Source organism: Euprymna scolopes, chromosome 33 (assembly GCF_053919585.1).
Source record: "Euprymna scolopes isolate OS-2025 chromosome 33, ASM5391958v1, whole genome shotgun sequence".
NCBI classification, from domain to species: Eukaryota; Metazoa; Mollusca; class Cephalopoda; order Sepiida; family Sepiolidae; genus Euprymna; species Euprymna scolopes.
The window spans coordinates 88,388,073-88,406,792 of NC_136514.1; the positions used below are offsets into that span (position 1 = coordinate 88,388,073).

General features: G+C 36.0%; 1 protein-coding gene across 18 annotated transcripts in view; it reads left to right on the forward strand.

The window, feature by feature from the left end:
- LOC145258337 (protein spire homolog 1-like) overlaps positions 1–18,720 on the forward strand; it is a 559,588-nt gene that overhangs the window by 195,499 nt on the left and 345,369 nt on the right. The window lies entirely within an intron of this gene.

Here is an 18,720-nt window from a genome sequence, read left to right on the forward strand (position 1 = left end):
CATTTTTGTTTAATTCGAACAGAAAATTAACTCCCTGTTAAACTCTCTTGTGTTTTTACGATCATTTTCATTAAATTCTATTTTTTATTTTCTTTAATAGAAATTTTTCTACCTTATCGATTTTCATAATTTTTGGATGTACTCATCTTAAAAATATGAGGAATATGTCGATACCGTTGTTTAGTAGTAATAATAATAATATAGAAGTACTAACATGCCGCTCGGCGTTGTCTGGTTATATTTTTATTCATACAGAAATTGAAACCTGTGCATGCAAATATTATGTTTTTTTTTTTTTAAACAGTTCACTTTTTCTACCTATTTACAATGCCTCCCCACGGAACAGAGTTAGACACCAGGGTCGTTTTTTAACGTGGAGAAAAGGTACAAAAATAAAAATTGTCTCAGTCGTGAAGGATTTCTCCTCCACCGAAAGAGAACAAGAAATAGAAGTGCTACACTTTGATCTTGTCCCGAAGGCCAAGTTGACTTTTTGTAAGTAAAAAAAAAAAAAAAAAAAAAAAAAACAACTCTAGCTGAGATCGAAACCAAAACCTAAAGACGGTGAGTCAAGTACGATAACCATTAGGCTAGCTTGATATGTCTTTAAAGTGTTTTCAAACTTACTTATTCTTAATATAAGGAAGCTGTCACGTGAATGATTCACCCCATGCGCATTTGAGAAACAGTTGACAAGCAGCTAAAAATACGATAAACCCTCCTCCACACCCACATACCAATGTTTCAATTTTTACTCCTTAGCAGCCCTTTTTTTCTGAATGAAAACTGATTAAAAAAATTTTTCCACGTGTCTGAATACCCTATATAACAAATATAGGTTGAGAATTGTCCTCACAGGCATGCATACACACTTTTAAGGATATGTAGATTGGTATTCCTGATCACCACTATAATATACCCAATACCGAAGTGGCACTCACCCTAGGTCGGTTGAAATTTACAAGCGGTTCCCTGGTGCATGTTTATCCCGTGAGGGGAGATGGTAACGTTAGGTTTTTGAAGCCCTTGCAAGGAGGTGTCAATGTCATACTACATGCAGCGCTAGGTATCCCCAAATTGTTACCCATATGATACTAACCAGGCTCAACACTGGTGCTGCCAGATCAGGCTGTCTGAAAATATTGGCTTCCTGTGACGAAATGCACGTAACATTGATGCTTTTTGTTTTTCTACTTTCGTTTGCAAAACTCAATCATGTTCTGCAAAAAACAAAAACAACAACCCACCTTTTCCCTCTTTTTATTCTCCCCATTTCCTGACTGATTTACTATTTTAAAATGTACTAAACATTAATACTGTAACCCTTTTCCCTCTCCCATTGCAAAACTCATTCATGTTCTGCAGGGCAGAGAATAAAAATGATAAAATTCACTACAAAACAACCAAACCAAACACTACAAACTAGTGATTGAAGATGCAAAGAGCTTGAAGAATAAAAACCTTCTACAAAATAACTGGATGCAACATGAATATTATTTCCAAAATAACTGAATTCGGAATCAAATAACATAAAAAGGGTTGATATGCCGTAAAACAACCAAACCAAACTCTACAAGATTTGAAGATATAAAGAACTTGAAGCATAAAAACTGGTTCCAAAATAATTGAATTTGGCATTAAATAACCTGAAAAAGGGTTGATATGCCGTAACCCCCCCCCCCCCAAAAAAAAAACAATCAAATCAAATCAGGCTCAACATTGCTTAACTTTGGTGATCTCACAAGAACTGGTGTGTCAACATGATTTACGCTCTATGTTCAAAATATAATTGCAAATTACTTGAGATTTCTACCCTGTCATGGCTGACGGAATGAGAACATGCTACCCTCATTTTTTTTTTTTTTTAATTTTTTTTTTTACACAGTGGTCACCACTTATCAAGGCCCGGAAGCCACTCAGGGATAAGGGTTATTGCAAGTACATTACGTTAGTGTGGAGATTTGATGAAATGTTTACTTAAGGGGACGGTTCATTAAGAATTTGTTAACGTTGGACTTGAAGACATCCAAGTTGTAGTCAGGTGGGAAGCAGGCAGACGGAACACATGAATTAAATAAATTGTTTCATTCATGGGATTATAAAATTCACAATATTTTTTTTTTTTTTTTACATAGGAGTCTGCACTTATCAAGGCCCAGAGGCCACTCGAGAATAAGGGTTAATGAGTGTACAGTAGTCAATGTGACGGTATTGTAGTAATCGTTAGTAGTGGAAATTTGGTAAATTGGATTACTTAAGGGGAACGGCTCATCAAGAATTTATTTACGTTGGACTTGAAGATGACCATATTGTAGTCAGCTGGAAAGCAGGCAAACCGAACAGAGTTCCACAGACGTGCAGTTCTAAGAAAGAAGCTTTGTTCGTGGAATCTACGTTTAGGTTTAGGCACGGATAAAGGGTGGGGGAAATTATTGATAGTGTTTTCAGCTAGACGAGTGTTTCTTGTGAAAGTTTGGTAAAGGGGGGATCATAGATTGGAGCTCAGATGAGCACTTGCCATGAAAATAACGATAAAGCAGAGGCAGGCTTGCAGCGTCTCTTCTGTGAGAAAGAGGTTGCAGGGAAGAGAAAAGGGCATCCCCCTATTAGGCTACAACGTCTATTTTGAACTCTGTCAAGGCAGGATTAGGCTTTCTAGCATATCCCCGTTATATATATACCCAATACCGAAATGGCACTCACCCTAGGTCAGTTGAAATTTACAAGCAGTTCCCAATTGTATGTATATCACCGTCAGGGGAGATAATAACTTTTGCAGGGATATATAAACGCCATCCTGTACGCAGCAGCTGTTATTCCTAAATGGTCACCTGTTTGGTACTGACCAGGCTTAACAATGCTGATCTCACAAGAACCAGTGTATCAATCTGACTATACCAAATTATCGATGACACCATTTAATCTTGAAAGACAATGAAAAAATTTCCAAAAACCTATCAGTATAGAAACTCCACCACGTAAGTAAATAAATAAAAAATGTTACGTGCGCATGCGTTAGCCTTGACTAGGGGGGATACTAAGGGAACGACCATTAAATAATTCTGCGGGTCGCCATGGAACTCAACGCCCAAGGAGTACCAAAATAGTTTTCATAATCTGAAGAAATTTTTTTTCGAAAAGTGGGTGATCACTTTTCAATGTAAATTTAACTTAAAATGAGCACCCACTTTCTGGCCACCTGAAGGAGGGGCATTTATTTTCGTGTTTATTGGCTTAAAGGTTTTTTGACAGGGCAGTTTGGTACGCGAATGCATATTTAACAGTTTTCGTTTATGCTCACGCATAGCATAAACAAAGGCTACGTCTGTGAAATGGAAAATAGTCCCAGTGTTTAGGGGTTAATACCATGCAAAAGAAATCAAACAAAAAACTTTTTAGCCAAGAAACACACAGCTGTAGGGACAGCTGCGCGTGTAATTGTGAGGCAAGGGTTGCACAATCCCCAACCACACCTCTCCTGAATCGGCACTGTTTGTGTCCAGTGGCAAGGACAAGTTCAGGACGACTGGAAACAATGCCGAGATAAGCGTAGAGCACATACAGCACCTAGAAGTCCCAAATGGTCACCCATTTAGTACTGACCAGGTTTAATGTTGCTTAACTTAGATGATCCAGCGGGGGGGGGGACCGGCGTGTCAACGTGATTATATAGTATAGTATATTATCACTTAAATTAAATAGATGTATCTGTTTATATATCTGGATGTATAGGATTCCCTCCTAAACTAATTAACTGATCATCATAAATTTTCGAGCATAGATGCTAAGCTTAATGGGTGGTAATGATTTATTTTATTTATATATTGTCAAAACGATTGTACGAGGTTTCAAACTTACTCACAAAATGCCCCCCCTTCCTCTGTTGGTTTATGGTTCCTATTTACTTGCCTCCCCATGAGGGCAGAGTTAGACACAACATCGGCTTTTAATGTGAGGAAAATCCAGCTCTCCAAAAGGAGAACTCTGGATAGATTTCTCCTTCACTGACCCATGTCATAAAAGGTGAAGTGTAGCATCGGAACAGTTACTACACAGTCATCTTGGCACTGGCTTAGTCATCATCAGTGTTGGAGACGATGTCTTGTTGGGGAAGGCTGTACGATTTCACGGTCCAAATCACGCATGGTTAATTTTGAATGTTAACGACTATATGAAGAATGCGGAAAATTGTTTAACTGCGGAGTCCTCGGTTTCTTTAAACAAATGTTTGAATACAAATCGTGATGAAATAACTTTGTTTTTCACATAAAAATTTATTGCAGCCATAATTTATGTTTTAATGAATATTTGTTGAAAGAAAACGATGACTCAGCAATCTAACAATGTTCCTGCATTCTTGAGATAAGTAATTCATTCAATCTGTATGAGGTTCATACCTTAGTCTTTAGACATGTAACGCTGAAATTGTTTAGTAATAGAAATAAGGAAAAGGGAGTAATTGAAAAAGGGAGAAAGAGAAAATGAAAAAATGATTTAAAACATTAGTGTAAAAACATTAGTGTAAAAAAAAAATTGGAGTAAAAAGAAAAAATTGCTGTAAAAAATTGTAAAAAAAAAAAAAAAAAAAAATTTGGAAAAAATTAAAAAAAAAAAAATTGGAGTAAAAAAAATTGAAGGAAAAAAAAATTGTAAGAAATTATAAAAAAAAAAAAAAATTGAAGGAAAAAAATTGGTGCAAGAAATTGGAGTAAAAAAAAAATTGGAATAAAACCAAAAAATTGGTGTAAAAAAATTGTAAAAAAAAAGAAAAAATTGGTGTAAAAAACAGAAAATTGGTGTAAAGTTGGAGTAAAAACAAAAATATTGGTGTAAAAATTGTAAAAAAAAAATTGGTGTGAAAAAAAAATGTAATAGTGTAATGTGACCGTTACTTTTTAAACCTCTCAGACCCACGCATTGCAAAGGAACAAACAAAAATAAATAGGAAAGAAAGAAAAATCGAACACATTTTTTTTTTTTTTTTTTTTTTTAGTGCAAATAAAGTGCATTTATTCGTGGTTCTCAAACAATGCATTACATTATCTTTCAAGTCTTTTCACACCCGTTTTACAATGCTTTATGTGCTTGGCAGTGTTCTTAGATAGGTTTTGTATGGGAATGTCTTTGATAAGTATCGATAATCAAAACAATCTAATGAAAGAACGAACAGGCGATTTTAACCAAAGTTAACACCTTACACAGCCTAACATCACAAATGCATATGAGAAGTTTTATTACTGCACAAGCCGAAAGGCCCAACATAAAATGTAGGTTCTTTGATATGACAGGGGTGCGTTTGAAACGAATGTTTCTGTTTAGAGCACAATTGAACCATGATACCTGACATTTTCATTTTAGACTTCAAGAAAATAAACAAATAGTTTTATAAAATCAACAGTAGGTTCTCTACAGCTTAATGGAGATTACAATGTATTGTGCACAAAGTCAATGCAGGAGGAATGTGAAGCTCTGTTCCAGTGTACCAAGGTGGATTCCTGACTAGAGCAGGCAGCCAATCGATTTAATTAACAAAGGTTCGATGTCATTGAAATCAATGACACTAAAAGTATTAGAAGTGCGGAACATTTGTTGAGCCTCATAAAAGCCTGCGCAATATTGGGCCTCCCACACTAGTGTATTATAAATATAATACACATTGGTCTTTATTATAGTGTAATATATATAAATCTGTGGACTGTCAGGGCGTCCTTGCTTTCTTGCTTCTTGTCTTCAACGATCGGGTGATTCCATCTTTACAAAAGGGATGACAGGTGAAAAAATATATGCATATGGGCGTGGTTCAGAGGCTAAAGAGTGAGTAAAGAACTGTGATGGCACTGAAGTGATATATATTTTTAGCTGTTTTTTTTTTTTTTTTTTTTTTTTTTTTTACAAGGTAGTTACCACTTATCAAGGCCTAGCGGCCACTCGGGGATAAGGGTTATTGTGTGTACAGTAATCAATGGGATAATATCGTCGTTATCGCTAGTAATGGAGATCTGATAAAGTGTCTTACTTAAGGGGGTGGTTTATCAGGAATTTGTTTATGTTGGACTTGAAGACATCCAAGTTGTAGTCAGGTGGGAAAGAAGAGAAACGGAACAGAGTTCCACAGGCGTGCAATTCTACGAAAGAATTTTCGTTCATGGAATCTACGTTTTAATTTAAGCACAGATAACGAGTGTGGAAAATTACTGACAGTGGTTTCAGCTAGACGGGTGTTTTCGTGAAAGATTGGTGAGGGAGGACCAGAAATTAAAGCTCAGACGAACACTTCCCATGGAAATAACGATAAAATGACAGGCTCGCAATGTCCTTTCTGTGGGAGAGAGCTTGCAGGGAAGAGAAAAGAGCATCCCCCACTAGATTACGAAGTCTATTTTATACTTTGTCAAGGCAGATCTCATTACTTTGTATTAGGTACAATATAATAATCGATAGAGAATTGTGTCTGTAATAATAAATACGTAATCTGTGTGAATTAAAATTTAATACTTAAGCGTATCTTGCAATCGGACAATGCCGGGCGGCCTGCTAGTATGTATGTATGTATATATATATAACTACTTCATTTACTCACATAAAATTAATATATGAAAGTATAGATTTATGCGTAAACTTTAAGTATTTACTTCAAAAGTTCTCAATATGTAGGTAGAGCTAGTTAGTAATTTATAAAATATATATGGCGATTAAGCTACATTGAATATTCGGCGTTTCATTCACTATAGGATTCGCCAGGCTTATGCGCATAAGCCTGACGAATCCTATAGTGGATGAAACGCCGAATATTCAGTGTAGCTTAATCGCCATTTATATTTTAGAAATTACTATATATATATATATATATATATTTATAAACCCACTCAATATTTTTGCTGGTGTGGAGACTTTGTTTCAAAAAACCAAGTGATAAAATTATTGTCCCCGACTTATTGTCTATCGCAATAAAAACATCGTTTCTGAAACAAGCAGCGGGTCAAGATCAAAGTGTAGTATCTGTTCTTCAGATGCTGTACTTCAATTTCTTGTTCTCTGTCAGTGGAGGAGAAATCCCTCACGACTGAGACAATTTTTATTTTTGTTCCTTTTTTCCACATTAAAAAACGACCCTGTTGTCTAACTCTGTCCCGTGGGGAGGCATTGTAAATAGGAACTCTAATTTCTGAAACGATCGTACAATTTATTGATTTTGTTTGTTCTTCCTTGTGAAATCGATTTTTAATTTTTTTATTTTTTTTATAAACTAGCGAGGGGTACCCGGCGTTGCCCGGGTGTTTTTCGGGGTATGTGAAAAAAACCCCGAAAATGTGAAAAAAAAACAAAACAAACAGGTGCCCGTGAAAAAAAAAACGAAGCCTTCATGACGCGCAGTTGGAAAATAGTAAAGTGTTTAAAAAAAAAAAAAACAGGTGCGCGTTTTTGATTGACGTGACGGTGATAGTTATTTAGCAGTTAGCATTTTGTGCGGGGACAGTTTTGAATGAGGTGAATACATCAGTTTGTTTGTTTTTAAAAACCCGCTCCCTGTTTATTAGGAGGAGCGAAATGAAAGCTACAGCCTGATATGATGTAGTCGACATTGAACAAACGTTACAACTGGCTTTTGGCCTGTGATCCGAGTCGAGTTTCGCTTTTTTTAATACCGAAAACCGAATGTAACGCGTGCCGATGCGGGAAATGTCGAATAATTAACGTTTGAAAGTCGATAAAATTAAATAGACAGGCGAGCTCCGTGGGTAACTCTGAGATATTACAATTTATAGATGATATTAACAGTTTTAAGAAGTTGTGAACCGAGCAAGCGCTTCTCTGAAAGAAGCCTTTTGTGGACATCGAGGAAAAACGTACATACATGCATACATTTTCGCTTTTATATATATATATATAGATTATCAATCATCTTACTCAATATATATATGTGTGTGTGTGTGTGTGTGTGTGTGTGTGATAGGACGATTCCAATATTTTCCCCAATTCCGATACAATTACTGATTCCGATTCTTTATAAACTCTAAGTATTTAACTATGAAGTAGTTATTTTCCCCCAATTATAATAAAAACACATATTAAATGTGCAGATATTTTCTCAGGCATAAAAAATCGACTTATAAGTGATGATCTATGGATTTTAGTTTTCCTATTAGTAAAAAAAAATCAATAAATATTATTTTATCATTTCTACTAGCAGTGGCTATTTTTTGCCTTTTAACAGAATTAAAAAAAAAAAAATTTTTTTTAAGAATCGTTTATTGGCATTGGAAAATAGGTACTAATTTTTCCGGTACCCCTAAAATTTCCGATTTTTCCAATTCCCGATTTTGCGTCCGATTAACCATCTTTACTATGGTGTATATATTTATATATGGCATAATTGCGTTGACGCACCGGTTCTTGCCAGATCACTGAAGTTAAACAACGTTGAGCCTGGTTAGTACTAGATGGGTGACTACTTAGGAATTCTAGGCACTGTATGTGGTCTCTGCTTATCTCGGCATTGTTTCCAGTCGTCCTTAACCTCCACATACCACTGGTATTCAACAATGTCGACTCAGGAGAGGTGTGGTTGGAGATTGCGCGCCTCCTGCCACAAAAAATTCACGCGCGGGCACCCCTACAGTGGGTATCCATAGTCTGGCAAAGACTTAAGGAGCCTGTTTTAATTATAGTGTACGATTAATTTTCTTGATCTAGTTTTTTTTTTTTTTTTTTTTTTTTTTTTTGCTTGTTTTATTGATATGAACATTATTTTATTTTTTTTTTTTTTTGCTTGTTTTATTGATATGAACATTTTTTTTTTTTCTAAACAACAATGAAAAAGGGTGTATTAAATGAAAAAGCTAACGTTGCAGTAATTTTTGCTCTCCATCCAACCGTGAAGCTTGCATCAAGTCTCCCTTATTATTTCTCATGATTTAATGTCGAAGAAACAATGAAGGCACTCGTTAAGCGCCATTTCTATCATGAGTGTTTCCCATCATCCATTTGCAGATATTGTTTTATAATGCAACGGTTAATTAAATTTATAAGAATACACTGTAATTAGATATTTTATAAGTGATTCCTCCTCCTCCACTATATCATCATCATCAGCAGCAGCATCACCGTCATAATAATAATATTAATAATAATCATATTAATAATAATCATATTAATGCAAGGTACGGCACAATCACGTTGACACACCGGTTCTTGCCAGATCACCGAAGTTAAACAACGTTAAGCCTGGCCAGTACCAGATGGGTGACCATTTGGGAAGGCTAAGTGCTGTATGTACCTTCTGGGAAGGTTGGGCGTGGGGCCAGCACCCTCATCCTGTAAAAAGAACTGCTCGCTACAAAAACATTTACAAAAAGTTGTAGATAGCCTATGCATCCTCCCCTCCCCAGGGGCTCAAGGGCTATGGATGGATATTAATGCAAATTCATTTGCATTAATATAATATTGAATGTTATCGAAAGAGGTGGAGAGTACTGGAAATCTAAGGAGACTTGTTGTCACTTGGCTTCCAGGGAACACCACAGGTTGTTTTCAAGGAGTGATCTTTGATGACCTGTGTGAAAGCTCCTTGTGAGCTAATGATAATGATAATAATTAATTATATTATTTATTATTATTATATTATTAATTAATTATATTATATTAATAATAATAAAATAATATTTCGTTTAATGTGCATTTTACGTGCTGACATGTTGGACGGCTTTTATCTGTTGACATGATATCAGTTATATCCTAGTGACATATGACCGAGTGGTCCTAGACGTATCAAAGTTTACAGTTACCCAAAGGTGCTGAGTTCAATCCTGAACGAAGGCAGTGAAAAAGTAACATTCAAAACAGAGAATCAGCAACTATGTCCCAAAGCCTAGCTGGAGTCCGAATACGGTACCCCCATAATAATAATAAAGGGTTGGGTTCGAGACTCCTAACAAACGGTTCCCCAGTTCGATACAAAACACCCGACGAAGGCCGGAGGGCAAAACGGCTGAAACGTTGTGACAATAACAACCAAGATAAGGAAGTCAATCCGACAATCTCAATCAATGAAAACACCTCATTTCAAAAATACAGACAATTACTATGATATCAGTTAATCTTCTATAATATAAATCTCACCTTGCTGTTTAAATGTATGTATGTATGTTTGTATGTCTGCCTAAAACTTTCGACAGAGACGACGGATTTCCACGAGATCGGCATCGTTTTGAAGCTCGACCCTTATAATTCTTATAAGAAAAGCTGATGGCCCTCAAGTCATTTTATTTATAGAGTTCAAAATAGACTTCGTAGCCTCGTAGGAGATGTCCTTTTCTCTTCCTTACAACCTTTATCTCACAGAAGAGATGTTGCGAGTTTGTCTCTGATGTATCGTTATTTTCATGGAAAGTGTTCGAATGAGCTTCAATCTATGGTCCCCCCTCGCCAAACTTTCACAAGAAACACTCGTCTAGCTGTAAACACTATCAATAATTCCCCCCACTCTTTATCTGTGCCTAAACCTAAACGTAGATTCCATGAACAAAGCTTTTTTCTTAGAACTGCACGCCTGTGGAATTGTCTTCCGTTTTCCTGCTTTCCGGCTGACTACAATATGGTTGTCTTCAAGTCTAACGTAAATAAGTTCTTGATGAGCCGTTCCATATAAGTTATCAACTTTACCAAATTTTCATTACTAATGATTACTATAATGTCCAATTTCTATTGCACACTCTTTAACCCTTATCCTTGAGTGGCCTCTTGGCCTTGATAATGTGGTGATGCCTATGTAAAAAAAAAACAAAAAAAAAACTTTTGAAATTGCTGCTGTATGTTAGGTCAATAGTAATGTAGTCTATACTATTAATAAAATTTATTTATGTGTGGGTATGCCAATAAAACTTTTGAACGGATGCACCAGATTGAAAAATTCTCCCCCCCCCCCCTGAAAGGTATGAGTCCCTTGATTGTCCTTATCTATATATGGTTCGTAACGAACAACGCCGGGTCACACAAAAAGCCTGAAATAAGTGCTTTTGGGCCGTTTCGTGCCAATGTCGAAACAGTTACCTGCCCATGTCAACAGAATTTAGCACTGTCTGTATACAGTCGCGGTAACATCTTTCTGCATACGGACAGGACTTGTGGCGCAATGGATAACGTGTCTGACTACGGATCAGAAGATTCCAGGTTCAAATCTTGTCAAGTTCGTAATAATTTTAGCCATCATTTTATCCATAGTTTATTCATTATCCTTACCCTTAGTTAGGGTATTTTTATTTTTTCAGTGATTTTGTTTTGTGCATATGGGAATTTCCCATACTCTAAGTTCACAAGGTAAGCATTTGATGGTAAGACAATGTTGAGTGTACTCGATTTTGCGTGTGCCGGCGTACAGTAATAAACAAAAAAATCTCCAAGAACTGAAATATATTTAAGCATATTTTACGACTGTGCAAGCGCCCCCCCCCCGCGCTAGTTTTGATAATTAAAAGAAAAGAAAGAATCATTTGAAGACAAACGAAGTCTGCAAGAAACCCCATCACCAGCATTCAATCCCTTCGACTCCAAACAGGCTGGTCGAAAAGAAAGCTTAATCAGAAAGAAAGGAATCACAAGGTTTGCTGATAAAAAAAGAGTGTACTTGTAAAATCTCCAGAAGATAGCTGCCTACAGCTGATTGTAACCTAATGCCTTTATCTGTTGCGCTTTGTGTCCGGAGTTCGATACTCGACAAGACATTTTCTCTACCCTGCAACCTCTTTCTCACAGAAGAGACGTAGCGAGCCTGTCATTGTTCTATTGTTATTTCCATGGCAGGTGCTCGTCTGAGCTCCATTCTCTGGTCCCCCCTCGCCAATCTTTTTCAAAAAACACCCGACTAGCTGAAACTACCGTCAATAATTTTCCCCACTCCCTATCTGTGCCTAAATCAAAACGTAGATACCATGAACAAAGCTTCTTTCTTAGAACTGCACACCTGTGGAACTTTGTTCCGCTTGCCTGTTTCCCGACTTCAACCTGGATGTCTTCAAGTCCAACACAAATTCCTGATGAACCGCCCCCCCCCTAAGTAATGACACCATACCAATTCTCCAATACTATTGCTACACTATCCCTTTGATTACTGTACACACAATAACCCTTATCCCTGAGTGGCCATTGGGTCTTGATAAGTGGTGAACTAAGGTCAGAGGTTACATCAGTTGAATCATGAGAATAAAATTCAAGATGGTGAAAGTAGTCTGAAATTGAAAATCCTTCGATTCTAGGCAGCATTTCTGTCGTATATTTTAATGGCTAATGATTTTCCTTATTATTTGGAATCTTTGTTCTCATCTTGACCGTTATTCTTCAAGTGTATATTGTTGAACTTTGTGCCAGTTGGCACAGTTTAATATTCAAATTTAAAATCGTTAAATACAATTTAGGCGCGCAGTGCAATTGATTGTTTCGGCGCGTTAAAAAAATGAAAAATGACACCCACGCAAATTCCGGCGTGACCTTTATATACCAAAGGTGCGTACGTAGTTGAAAGCACCCCATATGATGTCTTTCGTCCAATGGAATTCCTCCTAGGACACATTTTAAAACTGATTTTCTAGAGCTCGTTTGGAGCCGATCAAATCGAATATAAACATGCACAAACGCAAAATCTATCTCTTTAGTCTCTTAGCCTTTCAAGCATTCTTTCGTCTCTTTAAACTCTTCCGACTCATTCAACGCTTTCTCATATGGACTTACCACGCGTGCAAACATCAATTATTTCATTTCCACTGCTCCGCGCATTAATACTCTCTTTTAACAGACGAACATTAATATTGTCAATGTTACAAATTTGAACATTCAAAAAACACAAAAAAGAGACTCTCCATCTTTCATATGAACTCAAAAAAAGGAACTCTGAAATATTGAGAACTATGTTTTAACTTGTTATTGTTTGTTATTTCTATTCCAGAAATAAACCTCCGTTTGTGTTGCACATAAGATTTCTTATTTTTATTTTTATTATTTGTGGAGGAAGTCAGTTCCCAAAAAAAGGCCAGGCGACCCCCACAACTTCGAATCCTTTTGTCCAACTTGGGAATCTGCACAGAATTTCAAATGGAACCCTTTATTTACTTCTCGTGTGAGGGGGTAGCATGCTCTCGTTCTATCAGCCACGACTGGATAGATGTCCTTTATAACTGAATTTTTTCAAGTACTCTTAACTTTATCTGTGCCTAAACCTAAACGTAGATTCCATGAAAAAAAGCTTCTTTCTTAGAACTGCACGCCTGTGCAACTCTGTTCCGTTTCCCGGCCTTCCAGCTGACTACAATATGGCCGTCTCCAAGCCTAACATAAACAAGTTCTTGATGAGCCGTTCCTCTTATATAACCCAATTTAGCAAATTCCCACTACTAACGATTACTACGATATTGTTCAATTGACTACTGCACACTCTTTAACCCTTATCCCCGAGTGGCATCTGGGCCTTGATAAGTGGCGACTGCATTGTAAAAAGAAACAAAAAACAAAACGTAAACCAGTTCTTGATGATCCGTTCCCCTTACATAATCCAATTTACCAAATTTCCACTACTAACGGTTATTACTGTTATATCCTTACATTAAATAAGAATACAGCAAGAAACTGGGGGTTATGGGTGAAAGACAAAGGGGTTTATTTACAAGGGAATACACGTGACATAAGAGTTACTCGACATCTTGTCTTACTCTCTTCCTGTCTTTTTTCCTTCTGTCTCAGTCACGTGAGAGGGTCAATATATCCATAGTTCATTTCATCTATGAAGGGATGTTAGGTTATTCCATTACATCTATTACGATATTGTCCCATTGACTACTGTACTCTCATTAACTCTTATCCTCGAGTGGTCTCTCGGCCTTGACAAGTGGTGACTCCTTTGTAAAAAGAAACAAAAAACAAAAAAAAAAAAAAACATTGCACAATTTGCACAAAATAATTACCTGGCGTTGCTTGTGAGTAATTGTTCTTGTAAATATGAGTTTAAAAGTTAACTATTAATAATTATGTTATTATTCATGTCAACTATTAATAATTATGTTATTATTCATGCTTGACAGTATTAATTGAACCAATTGTTCTGTCGCCATTCTCTTTATAATGATAACGTAGTCGCTTATCTGAAGATGGGAGGACAGAAGTGTATATTTATGTAATAATCAATATGAAATGACAGATAATTGAGATGAGAGCAAGCACCGTATGTGGGAGCATGAACCTGTGTCTGTGGATGCATTAACAGCACAGGCTGTTATCGTCCGCTTGTTGTGCTGGTCCAAAGTTGTTGTTCGATTTCAACACCGGTCGCAGTGATAGTCGGTGCTGCAATAGAAGAATTCTTCCTCAATTTTTTTTTTTTTTTTTTTTATTTATTTAGCTTACAATGAGAGTCGTTTTCTTCTAGTGAACAAACGAGAATTCTTAGTTTAACCAAATCGAAACAAGTTCAGAAAGAAAGACCATTCTCTCTTTGCAACTGGCTGTACCTATCCGGTTTTTCTTTTTTTTTTTTGGGGGGGGGGGTCTTTTTGTTATCCGTTTTTTTTTTGTTTTTATTGTGTTTTTCTTTTTGTTATCCGTTTTTTTTTTTTTTCTTTTTGTTATCCGTTTTTTTTGTTTTTCTTTTTCTTTTTGTTATCCGTTTTTTTTTGTTTTTATTGTGTTTTTTCTTTTTGTTATCCGTTTTTTTTGTTTGTTTTTTCTTTTCTTTTTGTTATCCGTTTTTTTTTTTTTTTTTTTTTTTAGTAGTTGTCGATGCACAGAAATCAGAAACTCATAGTATCAACGCTGGCGTCCCTCAGGGTTCCATCCTGTGCTAAACTCTCTTCTTGATCTTCATTAATGATCTCCCAAATCACATTCTTTGATCACTCAAAATTCGTTGAGCATGTAGGTTGAGAAGTGCCCCCCACCCCCACACAAACTGTTCAATTCTTGTAAGTAAAAAAAAAAAAAATACTCAAGCTGAGATCAAAACCAAAGCGTAAAGACAGTGAGTCAAGTACGATAACCATTAGACCAGCATGACACGATTTTAAAAGGTGTTTTCAAACCTACTTATTCTTAACATAAGTAATCTGTATTGTGAACTATTCACACCTGCACAGTCGTTAAACGATTAGTAAACAGATAAAAATTCGATCACTCCCATGTACCAATTTTTTAATTTTGACCCCTTAGCAACTATTATTCCGGATGAAAATGGATTAAAAAGTTTTCCACATGTCTGATATACCAAATTTCAAGTCTGTAGATCAAAAATTCGTCGAGTATATAGGTTAAGAAGTGTCCTCACACACACACACACACACATTCTAACTTTTATAGATATAGCTTACAATGAGAGTCGTTTTCTTCTACTGAACAAATAAGAATCGTTCCTATTTACAATGCCTCCCCACGGGACAGAGTTAGACACCTGGGTCGTTTTTAATGTGGAGAAAAGGAACAAAAATAAAAATTGTCTCAGTCGTGAAGGATTTCTCCTCCACTGACAGAGAACAAGAAATTGAAGTGCAGCATCTGAAGAACAGATACTACACTTTGATCTTTTTTGTGAGAATTTGATCATAGTTCAACCAAATCCAAACAATATCAGAAAGAAAAAGACTTTTCTCTTTGCATTTAACTGGTTGTTTTTAACTGTTTTTTTTTGTTTGTTTGTTTTTGGTTTTTTTTTCTTGTTTTTTCTTTTGTTGTTGTTTTTTTTTTTGTTTTTCTTTCTTGTTTTTAGGTTTTCTTTTTTTTTTTCTTGTTTTTTTTTTCTCCTCCTCTCATCTCTCATCAGATTCCAAAGTCGATTCTGCAAGAATATTCAGAACATTGTGGGTTGCATCAGAAATTGCTAGAATTTTTTTCTTTTTATTAATGAATCACCAGTTTTCCGTACAATCAAATTTTTTTTTTAATAGTTGTCAAAGAGCAGAAATCAGAAACTCATAGTATCAACGTTCACGTGCCTCAGGGTTCGATCCTAGACCCAACTCTCTTGATCTTTTATTAATGATCTCCCAAATTATATTCTTAGATCATTCGTAAATATTTATGCAGACGACACCACAATCTTTGGCAACATTTCAAAGGCCGACAGTGATAAAGATCTTTCTGTTTCTCTCTCTCTTCTGATCTTGAGAGCATTGAGCAATGGGAAAAAAGGAGGCTGGTTAATTTTAACGCTCAAGTCCAATGTAAACAAGTTCTTGTTGAACCGCCCCCATAAATAATCAAATGTTACTCAACTTATACCATTAGTAATTACTACACTACCACCCTACATTCATTAATCTTTATCCTTGAGTGGCTTTCGGACCTTGATAAGTCATGACTCCCTTGTAAAAACAGAAAAAGAAAAGGATAAAGCCAGAGAGGCGCAGATGCTGTTCTTGGCTTTGGGGACAGGAGCAGGAAAAGGAAGTAATCAGTTCTGGTCAATGTGGGGTAAACCCTTCATATCAGACAATTCCTAATTTTGGACCCTGCCAGAGTGCCCTCTTGAGGGAGCTGGTTTTTCCTCTCCACACTAAAAAACGGCCTTGTGCCTAATTTGCTCAGTGGGGAAGCAAATAAACACAAGCCAGATTAGTGTTTAGAGTTCTTCGCAGGAGGTGGACACGTTTATGTAATTGAGGAATCGACCTGATTGCTTGGTGGAAGAGGATATCCTTTTTCAATGTAATATCATCGGTGTTGTTTAACGCCTCCGGCAATAATGGTAGTCTAAGCAAGTTATGATGCGCAAATGCCAGATCGGAATGTTTCTGTTTTACCACCTTTGCGGGTTGGTTTATAATTATTGGTGGACGACTCTTCTTGCTGTTGGCGCATGGGTCTGTGGGCGAGGACAAAGGAAATATCTTCTTAAAAATGGCGGTACTTGCTGCTGACTGAATAATAATAATAAAGTGATGCCGCCAAGATGTCAGGGGAACGCATCAACAAGTAATGTCATCTGCAAGCAGCAGTAGTATAGAAATATGCAACTACACACACACACACACACACACACACATATATATATACACACACATATACACATACACACACAGATATATATACACATATATACACACACATATATATACACACACATATATATACACACACATATATATACACACACATACATATACACACACGCATATATATATACACACACACACACATACAGATATATATACACACACAGATATATATACACACACACACATATACACACACACACACACATATATATATATACACACACACACACACACATATATATATATACACACACATATATATATACACACACACACACACACATATATATACACACACACACACACATATACACACAGATATATACACACACACATATATATATATATATATATATACACACACACACACACACACACACAAAGTATTATTTGGTTCTCAATTTGTTATTCTTTATCTGTATTCTATGAGTTATATATACTAGCAGGACCTGTGGAAATTCCACAGGTCCTGCTAGTATATATATATATGCAGTTAAGAATAATATATACTAGGAGGACCTGTGGAAATTCCACAGGGGACTTATTCATATGTAATATATTGATGTTGGCATTCTGTAGATGTTCAGTGTAAATGGAGACGATCTGATATTATTGTTTTTTTTTTATTTTTTGTTAAAACTGCAAAAGTATTTATCTAAGCTAGCACGATCGCCCGGCAAAGCCCGGTCGTGAAGTATGCCTAAATATGATATTTTAATTCTTGCAGATTTTGTATATATTATTATACAGTTAATGTTCTGCCGATTTTTATATATAATAAAGTTGCGATTTCAAAAATAAATATATATATATATCCATATGACTTGAGTGCATTAGCTTTAATCAAAACTTATAGAAAAAAAAAAAAATATATATATATATATATACATATACAACAGTAGCATAGAAATATGTAATTTCATATAGACGCATGTACAGACGCATGTACGCACATACACGCAGATGACTATTTGGTTCTCAATTTGTTATATTTAATTATCATCTGTATTCTACGATACTATGTGAAAAGAAATATTTTGAGCATACAATCTTTTATAGTGCTCGATGTTTTGTCAGATGCCAAAGCTTCACAATTCTTAAAAATTGATAACTGCTGCTACCAGATCAGGCTGTCTGAAGATATTGGCTTCCTGTGACGAAATGCACGTAACATTGATGCTTTTTGTTTTTCTACTTCTTTTTTGCAAAACTCATTCATGTTCTGCAAAAACACCCCCCCCCTTTTCCCTCTTTTCCTTCTTCCTATTTCCCTTTTCTTTCTACCCCCCCCCCCACACACTTCCTGACTGGTTTCCTAACTTAAAATGCACCAAACATTAATAGTGTAACCCTTTTCCTCTCCCATTGCAAAACTCATTCATGTTCTGCAGGGCAGGGAACAAAAACAATAAAATCCACTATAAAACAACCAAACCAAACCAAACACTACAAACTAACGATTGAAGATACAAAGAGCTTGAAGAATAAAAACCTTCTACAAAAATAACTAAATGCAACATGAATGCTATTTCCAAAATAACTGGATTCGACATTAAATAACCCGAAAAAAGGGTTGATATGCCGTAAAACAAAATAACCAAACAAAAAATGATAATGTATGCGGAACAGGATACTTAGTTGGTATGGTCACATTAAAAAAATGGATAAAAGTGATTGAGTTAGTAGACATAGA